General features: G+C 40.4%; 1 long non-coding RNA gene across 1 annotated transcript; it reads left to right on the top strand.

The window, feature by feature from the left end:
- Positions 1-1,315: 1,315 nt before the first annotated feature.
- LOC114056584 lies at positions 1,316-6,670 on the top strand. Its single transcript, XR_003571039.1, has 3 exons — positions 1,316-1,442; positions 6,010-6,097; positions 6,516-6,670. It is a non-coding gene; the product is annotated as an uncharacterized LOC114056584 (long non-coding RNA).
- The last annotated feature ends 992 nt before the right edge of the window (positions 6,671-7,662 follow it).

The raw sequence follows: 7,662 nt of genomic DNA, 5'->3' as shown, positions 1-7,662 counted from the left end.
TGAGGGATATTGTGACTTTTCCTGCTGTTTGCAGGCAGAAGCAGTTCTCCTGCCTGAAATCTCACAGTAGTGGTGCCACTGAGGGCTCCAGCCATCCCGTGCAGCCCAGCAGTGGCTGCTGGAGGGCTGGCTGGTGCACCTCAGGAGCATATTTCCTGCATGTCTGCACGGAGTTTGCCTTTCCAAGAGGAACCAGTGACAAAATGTAAAATATGCATAAACCTAATCTTATTAAGAATGGTTTCCTGATTGTTACCTGTTTCTCCTGCCATGCAGCTAATCTTAGAGCTGCCATCCTCTGTTCTCTGTTAGCACACGCTCAAATAGGTGTGGGTCTCCCACTAATGCATTGTCACTAGCTGTCAGTGACTGCCTGTACCTCTGCACCCACCTAGTGCAGCAATTGAACACAGTATTTGCACTCAGAGCTTCGCACCTAATAACACTTCAGCACCTCTTTAACTGCTTTATCCATTTTTACCCATTTGCAAGCCTCAGGCTCCCTACAAGTAGATGGTAAGTGGAGCTTGTAAATTAAAAAACTATATGCTGCAGGCTTTTAGCATTAAAAGACCCCAAAGTTTCCCTAGTTCATACCATCTGCCATTAACATCAACTTCACTGTCAGCAGGTAAATCTGGTGGTAATATTTGCCTATTAAAAATTCTATCACAGGCTTCATTCAATGCCATTATAACTTTCCAGTGTTAGAGAGGAAGTTCAGAGGATTGCAAATGTCTGAAAGTGTTCTGCCCAAGGAAGATAAATGTCCATTTTAAATTAACGTCTGTTGACAGAGAACTAGAAAGGACTTAAAAGAAAGAAGAAATTAAATCTGTTTGTCCTGGTATAAATGAGTTGCTCTTAACAGGCTTTTCTGGTAACACAGAAGAGGCAGTTGTGTCCAACCACAGCCCCAGGGGGTAAGGACAATATTCTCTACTGGACTCAGATATTGATCTGCTGGGTAGCCTAGGGCTTTCTGACATCTCCTTCTCCTAGTTCTCTCAGCTGATGGCAGGACCAGGAACTGGAGTAAATCATATTAGGACAAGAGGCCACGGGCTTAAGGTCTGTCAGGGGAGGTTTAGGTTGGATTTTAGAAAGAGATTCTTTACAGAGAGAGTGATTAGGCATTGGAATGGCCTGCCCAGAGAGGTGGTGGATTCACCATCCCTGGAGGTTTTTAAGATGAGGCTGGATGTGGCACTGAGTGCCATGATCTGGTAATCACAGTGGGGTTGAATGAAGGGTTGGACTTGATGATCTCGGAGGTCTCTTCCAACCCAATTAATTCTATGATTCTATGATATGTATTTGAACAGCAAGGACAGTCATCCCAGAGGCCCACCTTTAAAACATAGATCAAAACCTTTTAAACCTTTTTTTTTTTCTCCAGCTTCCTTATGGCTTATGTTCTTCTCTGGGACACTGTTTCCATTGTATGTCTTAGCCAAATAAGTTCATGACTGTGAACAAATTGGTGATGCCATTCTCTCTCTGATCTCAGTCATGCTTTTGAGAAAAATATAAGAGCTTTGAAACCAAAAACTGAGGCCAGCTTGAATGTATGATATGAAAACATCTTGAACCTCTGTGCTTTAAATCTTATCTTTTTCTGACCCGTGAAAACATTCTGAAGTTTTGTGCTTTAAATCTTATATTTTCTGACCTGCTCTATGGGAATATTACACATACTACAGGAATGTTGTAAAGAGTAGCTAGAGTATCACTGGGACAGTCAATCATTTTTACAGGGGATGAAGTTGGGCCATGTTCCACTAGGGGACTTTGGAGATCTCAATTACCATGTAAGTACAAAATGCTATTGAAATGTCAGACATGTGCCAAGACAGGGTGGACTGATTCAAAGGCACAGGGCAGAACACTTCTGGAGTACCAAAGTTACGCTTGGTGCTCTGGGGCATAGAAAAAGCACAGAATAAAATCCAGTTCAAATAAATAAGATCATCTTTCTTATGAAAGAGAAAGTGATATTTAGTATTTCTCCCTCAAGGCTTATAACTAGCTGCCACTCAGGCAGAATAGATAATACAATTTTCAGACTAATCCATGAAATCAGGAATTGGAATACAAACCTTTCCAAGTGTCATTTTTCCTTCTGGGTACCATGACTTCTCAGTGTGGTGGTTCTAGTGAATAAGGAGGCTGTTAGCCCTCTTCAAGGTGTGTTCACAAGTCACAGAGGAAGAGTCTGCCTAAGATGGAAAGGCAGAAGGATAGGTTAGATAGATGGAGATAAGCATGCACAAATCACTAATGATCACTTTATGAATATGTTCTATCTTCTCATACATTAATGACATCCCACACTAAAATCAGGTAGAAATATCTTTGTTGGTATGGATTCAGATTCAGTTATTGAGGAAATTCAGAAGCTTGAAAAACCATTCAACTCTTTGCTAACTACTGTTTTTTCTCAGTAACTTCACGAGTGCACTGGAACTTGGCAGAAGTCTGCAGCTGTGGTAAATGGGCTTGCCTCGTGTTCCTCCCAAGATGAGTATGGATCCCTAACATCGGACCATTAGTTCCTTCCTGTTCTTGCCTGCTCTCCAGTTATTCTACTCCCCTAACTGCTGCAGCCTTCCTGGAATCTGGAGCAAACCCCATGCACATCCAGGCTGGGAATGCAAGTGCCTCAACACTGGGCAATGGCACGGATGCGTTACCCTGCACTGTGGGGAACCATCTTCCAGGGTCTTCTGCAGCTTTTCAGGTATGGGTGGGATCATGGAGGGGAGATGACAAAGTTTATGTGCTCAGTGGCCAATCTGTTTACATGTGTGGAGAAGCATCATGGCGGGGATGCCTGGCAGCACTGTGATGCTCATATTATCACTCACGCATCCGAATTCTGGCTGCAGATTTGTTTGCTCTCTGTCACAGAGGAAGGCACAAGCACAGAAAAGCAGAAAACAGCTAATTACCCGTCTCAGTTTGCCAGGGAACCAAACTGATATGTTTCAGAGAGAATCACAGCCTTCAGGCAGAGATTGTGGGTGAGAGGGATAAAAAGTGGTGAAGTAAGGTTTTCCATGAGAAAACTAACTTGTGTCGAGCTGATAATGAGTATTGTCATTGCAGCATTCAGCTGAATCACTTCCCAGCAACAAGCTCTCCAGCAAGCAAGCAGGAGGAAGATAAGCCTCCATCTTCTTTTCCAACAGCTGTATCCTGGTTTTCTTCCTCTTTCAAAAGCAGAGAACTGGTCTAGTGCATGGTGGGAGTGAATTCAGTGAATTCTTTCTGCATCTTTCTGTCTACTCTACAATAGATTGACTGAGCTTTCGTCATATGAATGATGAGCGGTATGAGCGTTTTTTCTGCAAAACCTTTATTTGTGTAGGAGCCAGACTACCTTTGCATGGGAAATATAATTCCTTACAGAGTTATCCTTTATCTCACAATCCAAATCAGCCATCACCAATTCAGCAATCTGAGACCACGTACTGAAACTTAGGTGACCAGTCATAGCCCAGGCAGCATGAATAGTGAATCAATGAAGTCTGCAGAAAAGTTGCTGAGGAATATTTGGTTGGGCTTCCCAGCAAGGAGAGACTAAAGATCACTAGAGACTACAAATCACTCCATAAATATAGGTCTGTGAACAACTCATGAACAAGAAGAGAAGTGAATAATTCATCATTATTTGCAGGGAAACATCTCATCTTTATCCTGCAAACTAAGCTAATTAAATGCAGGAATTATGGAGAGATTAGGAGAAATATTTAAGATTAGAATTATACATATAAACTATATACATATAAATTATACTTTACATATAAAATTCCATAACTTGAACATTTTTTTTTTCATTTCATTTTTGTAGAAAGTTTGACCAGGAGCTTTCCATTACCTGCAGCTTTATATTGGCAGCCAGCAGAGAGTCTCTGCAGCAAACTTCCAAGATATTCCTCAGAATATGTTTCTCTGAATAAGCTGAGAATTTACTTATAAATGTGAATTACTGAGGCTTGAGTCCTGTGGTGATCTTAAAAAAAGAAAAAAAAAAGAAAGAAAAAAAAAAGAAAAAAAAAAAGAGAAAGAAAAAGAAAGTAATACTAATAAAGAATTTCAGTTTCAACTGACTTTATGTAACATCCTTTATTATCCTTGAACCTTCAAATTTCAGGGACCCTTGCTTTTCTAAATCTCTAATTGTTAAGGAATGGAGTCTACATCAGAAGTGAGAGGATGCTAACTCAGCGAGTTTCTTTTTGCTGTCTCAAGTCAGACTGAAGACATTGCTGTAGTATAGTTTACCTTTCCGATCTGGTGTGTGCTTTCTTCCTGCTGAAGTTTTCCGGGGCACATTCCTTAGAAATAGAGAGGTTTAGAGACAAAGAGCTCTCTGCTGGGCATATCTGAAACTGCTAGGCCATGGAATAAAGTAACTGGGACTTCTTATTCACGGTTTGCTGACAAGTTTACAAGAAGTCATCATTGTTGTTAAACAAAAACTCACAACTTGTCCCAGGCCTGGATTTCTACTGAGGTCTACATGTTTTGCATCTTTAGGAAGGATCCCAAACATAGCCAGCTGAATTTGATAAATTAAAAAAATATCAAATTGCAAACTTGGGAAGTTATGTCTCTAATAGCTGGTGTTTTAAGCACCTAAAATTACATGCCAGCAGATCCCTTACTCCTGGTAAACTCTTACTTGTTACTCTTCCGATGTGTCCAAATTGCAAGATAAAATTCTAAACTCAGTAACTGACATGTAGAAAGACCTAAATTTCTTAACTCATTATGCAGAGAAGATTATCTCAGAATGGCATGTCATCTCAAAACTGGATTTTTATACAGTTTGAGAATTAAAACTGTACTAAAGATTATCTTACATTCAACCAACACATTGTCACAGAATCTATTTTAAACATTCAGAAGTGTCATTATCATTATTATTATTGCTCATTGCCTAGACTAATAAGAGCTCCAAGCTCCTGCCAAGGTTATAGAGCCAGTACAAAAAGAACTTTACAGTTATCATTTGCCTAATACAGTTCAAAACCTTCAAAATATTTCAAAACCATCCTTAAAAGAAGACAGACCATTTTCTTCAAATTCTGCTTGGAGGGGTTTTTGCTTTGTCTAAAAAGAACAAAGAACCATATTTTAGATTTGCAATCAGGCCAAGACTGAAAACAAATGCAGCCGTATAACCTGCTGTGAGACAGAAGGTATAAGAAATTATTTTCTGAACAGTGTTGCAACAAAACATAATTTTTGAGCAGATAAAGAAGAACCTTCTCTTTAAGTAACAGGACTAGAGCAAAGTCTGAACCATCAGAGCTTGCCTGCCTTTTTTCACTTTTATGCACTTTGTCTCAGTTTAGTCTTGGCAAAACACCTGTATTTGGTGTGGAGTTGTTATCTTTTAGGCAGCTTATTGTTGCTAGAAGATTTGGGAAGGTGACCATATGTGTGACAAACTAAAACATAACACACTTCTGTGTGTTATAGATGGAAAGACAAACGGACCCAGCATCAATGAGTAAATGTTGGATGAATGCATCCCCCCTGAGCTGCAGATTTGGTTGTGGAATGACTCGCAAATGGATGTCTATGTCTAAAGGCAAAACAGCCAATAACCAGCTTGGTACTGGCAAAACACAAGGCACCACCTCAGCTGATGTGACCTACTGGAGGCTGCATCTGCCTGGCAGTTGCAGTGCAACCATGAGCAGTCTCCCCTGGGGCCTTCACAATCCTACTCTGAAACCATTAGTTTAGCTAAGACTGGGACAAAGGCTTTGGTCACACATTTTCCATGCCTGAGGGGACTGCTTAATAATTTTGTCTGCTTAATTTAAAAGCCCTCTACTATCAGTCTTCTCCTCACAGTTATCAATGGACCATGATCAAGCCACCTCCTAACATTCTCTTTGATAACTCTTGGAGGATGATGTCTTTAGCATTCATATTGTCCTTTTTGTTTGTTTGTTTTTAAAATTTCTTTGCACCTTTTCATTGTCCTGTCAGCATCAAAGACATTAGAAATAGAAACAGACTGCAGGGGTGTCTTCAGCAGCCCTGCACAGAAAGGCAAACCTCAGCCTCCATGACAATGGTAAGCATCCTTCTGGGTATTTACCCAAAGTCAGCATTGCTGTCTGCTTGCCATTAGCTTTTGGAGACCTTCCCTTCCCTTGGTTATCCTCCATTACATCTCATACATTTCAAGTGGGAGTGCCTAATGAATGGGAAGTTTTCAAGCTTACCTGATGGCTGAGTATGAGGCAACATGGCAAATATTAATTGGGACTCTATTCTTGACCACATGAGACAGCAGGGAATGAAGAACAAAGTCATAGTGGGCAAACTGCCCGGAAGCAAAAGATGCTGCCGCTGACTACAGCAACCACTTATTGCGCTAACATGCTGGACTTGTATTAGTTTATTTAATGTTTAGAGTGAATTTCTTCCATACAAGAAAATATTTTCAATTGTGCAAGAAAGAAGAAGTCAGTTTTATTCACTTTTTTCAGGGCAACAAAGATACCCACCTAAATTGAATGGAATCCTGCTCAGAAAACAACTGAAGAGCAGAGACTGGGCAGTATGAGCAGGGGCAGTCATGTGATCCCTTTGTCAGTGTCCTGAAATGCTTTGCTTCCTCTTTCGAGTAGTGATGAAGTTTAAACTGTGTGAGATGAAACATCTGTGAGTATGCAAAGGTTTGACAGGGGACATGGACTGCTTCTGGCACAGCAAGATGCACAACATGCATTACACAGAAATATGGTGAGGGAGGCACAGGACTCCTGGAGCAGCAAAACCACGACAAGGGGTTACGCCAAAGACAGTACACAAGTGAAGTTAATAATTGGGGGGTGTGTGGGGGGTTTTTTTGTGCCTTTTTTTTTTTTTATAATTTATTTTAATTAAGCACCTTGTTTCCAACTATACCATCTGTGGTATCATGTTTGGTCTTCATAAGGTACTCTCAAAAGAAGGATAATTATGGATTTAGTAACAAGATGGTACTTTTAATATTTCCTGTAATATGTTTCTGGAGTCTTACCCATATGTTTTCAGAAGATTGTATCATAGATAATCAGTGGGAAGCCAAGAACATGGTAATAAATATGTATGGTAGCAAAGCTGAGAAGGAAAATAATGTGCTCTCCCCCCAGACCCATTTCCTGCACTCCCTCTAAGACAAGTAGGTAGTAACATGTTTTCATTCCAAGTATCTGGTGGCTGGAGCAAAGAAAGCATCCTCCACCATGAGGAAAATGGGCAAAATAGAGGCATATTAGCATGAAACAACATCAAAGAAGAGAATAAACAATTTCCCTCCTTAAAATCGTAGTTTTAGGATGGCAGCAGCTTCAAATGAGAAACTGTGTGAACTCCTTGACACGCTAGATTACATTACATTACTCTGAGGACAACACAACTCACTCTAAAAGCTGCAGAGAACAGTTTGAGAGCTGGTAGACAATGACAGGGAAAAAAATCTGCCCTAAATCTGGGAAGAGTTTTTGACAATTATCTGTTCAGAAATACTTCAAGCACAACAAGAACAGGGTCTAAAGCACAGCTTGTAAACTGCCATAATTTATTAAAGTGAGGGCATTTTGAGAGCTGGGAAGTATATAACTGGGCCTATGGGAAAAAGAAATGACCAAG

The sequence above is a fragment of the Empidonax traillii genome, unplaced genomic scaffold (genome assembly GCF_003031625.1).
Source record: "Empidonax traillii isolate 1590-97213 ecotype Southwest subspecies unplaced genomic scaffold, ASM303162v1 scaffold98:size2021230, whole genome shotgun sequence".
Taxonomy (NCBI): domain Eukaryota; kingdom Metazoa; phylum Chordata; class Aves; order Passeriformes; family Tyrannidae; genus Empidonax; species Empidonax traillii.
Note: the sequence above shows the minus strand (reverse complement) of the source record. Positions and strands in the feature narration are given on the sequence as shown.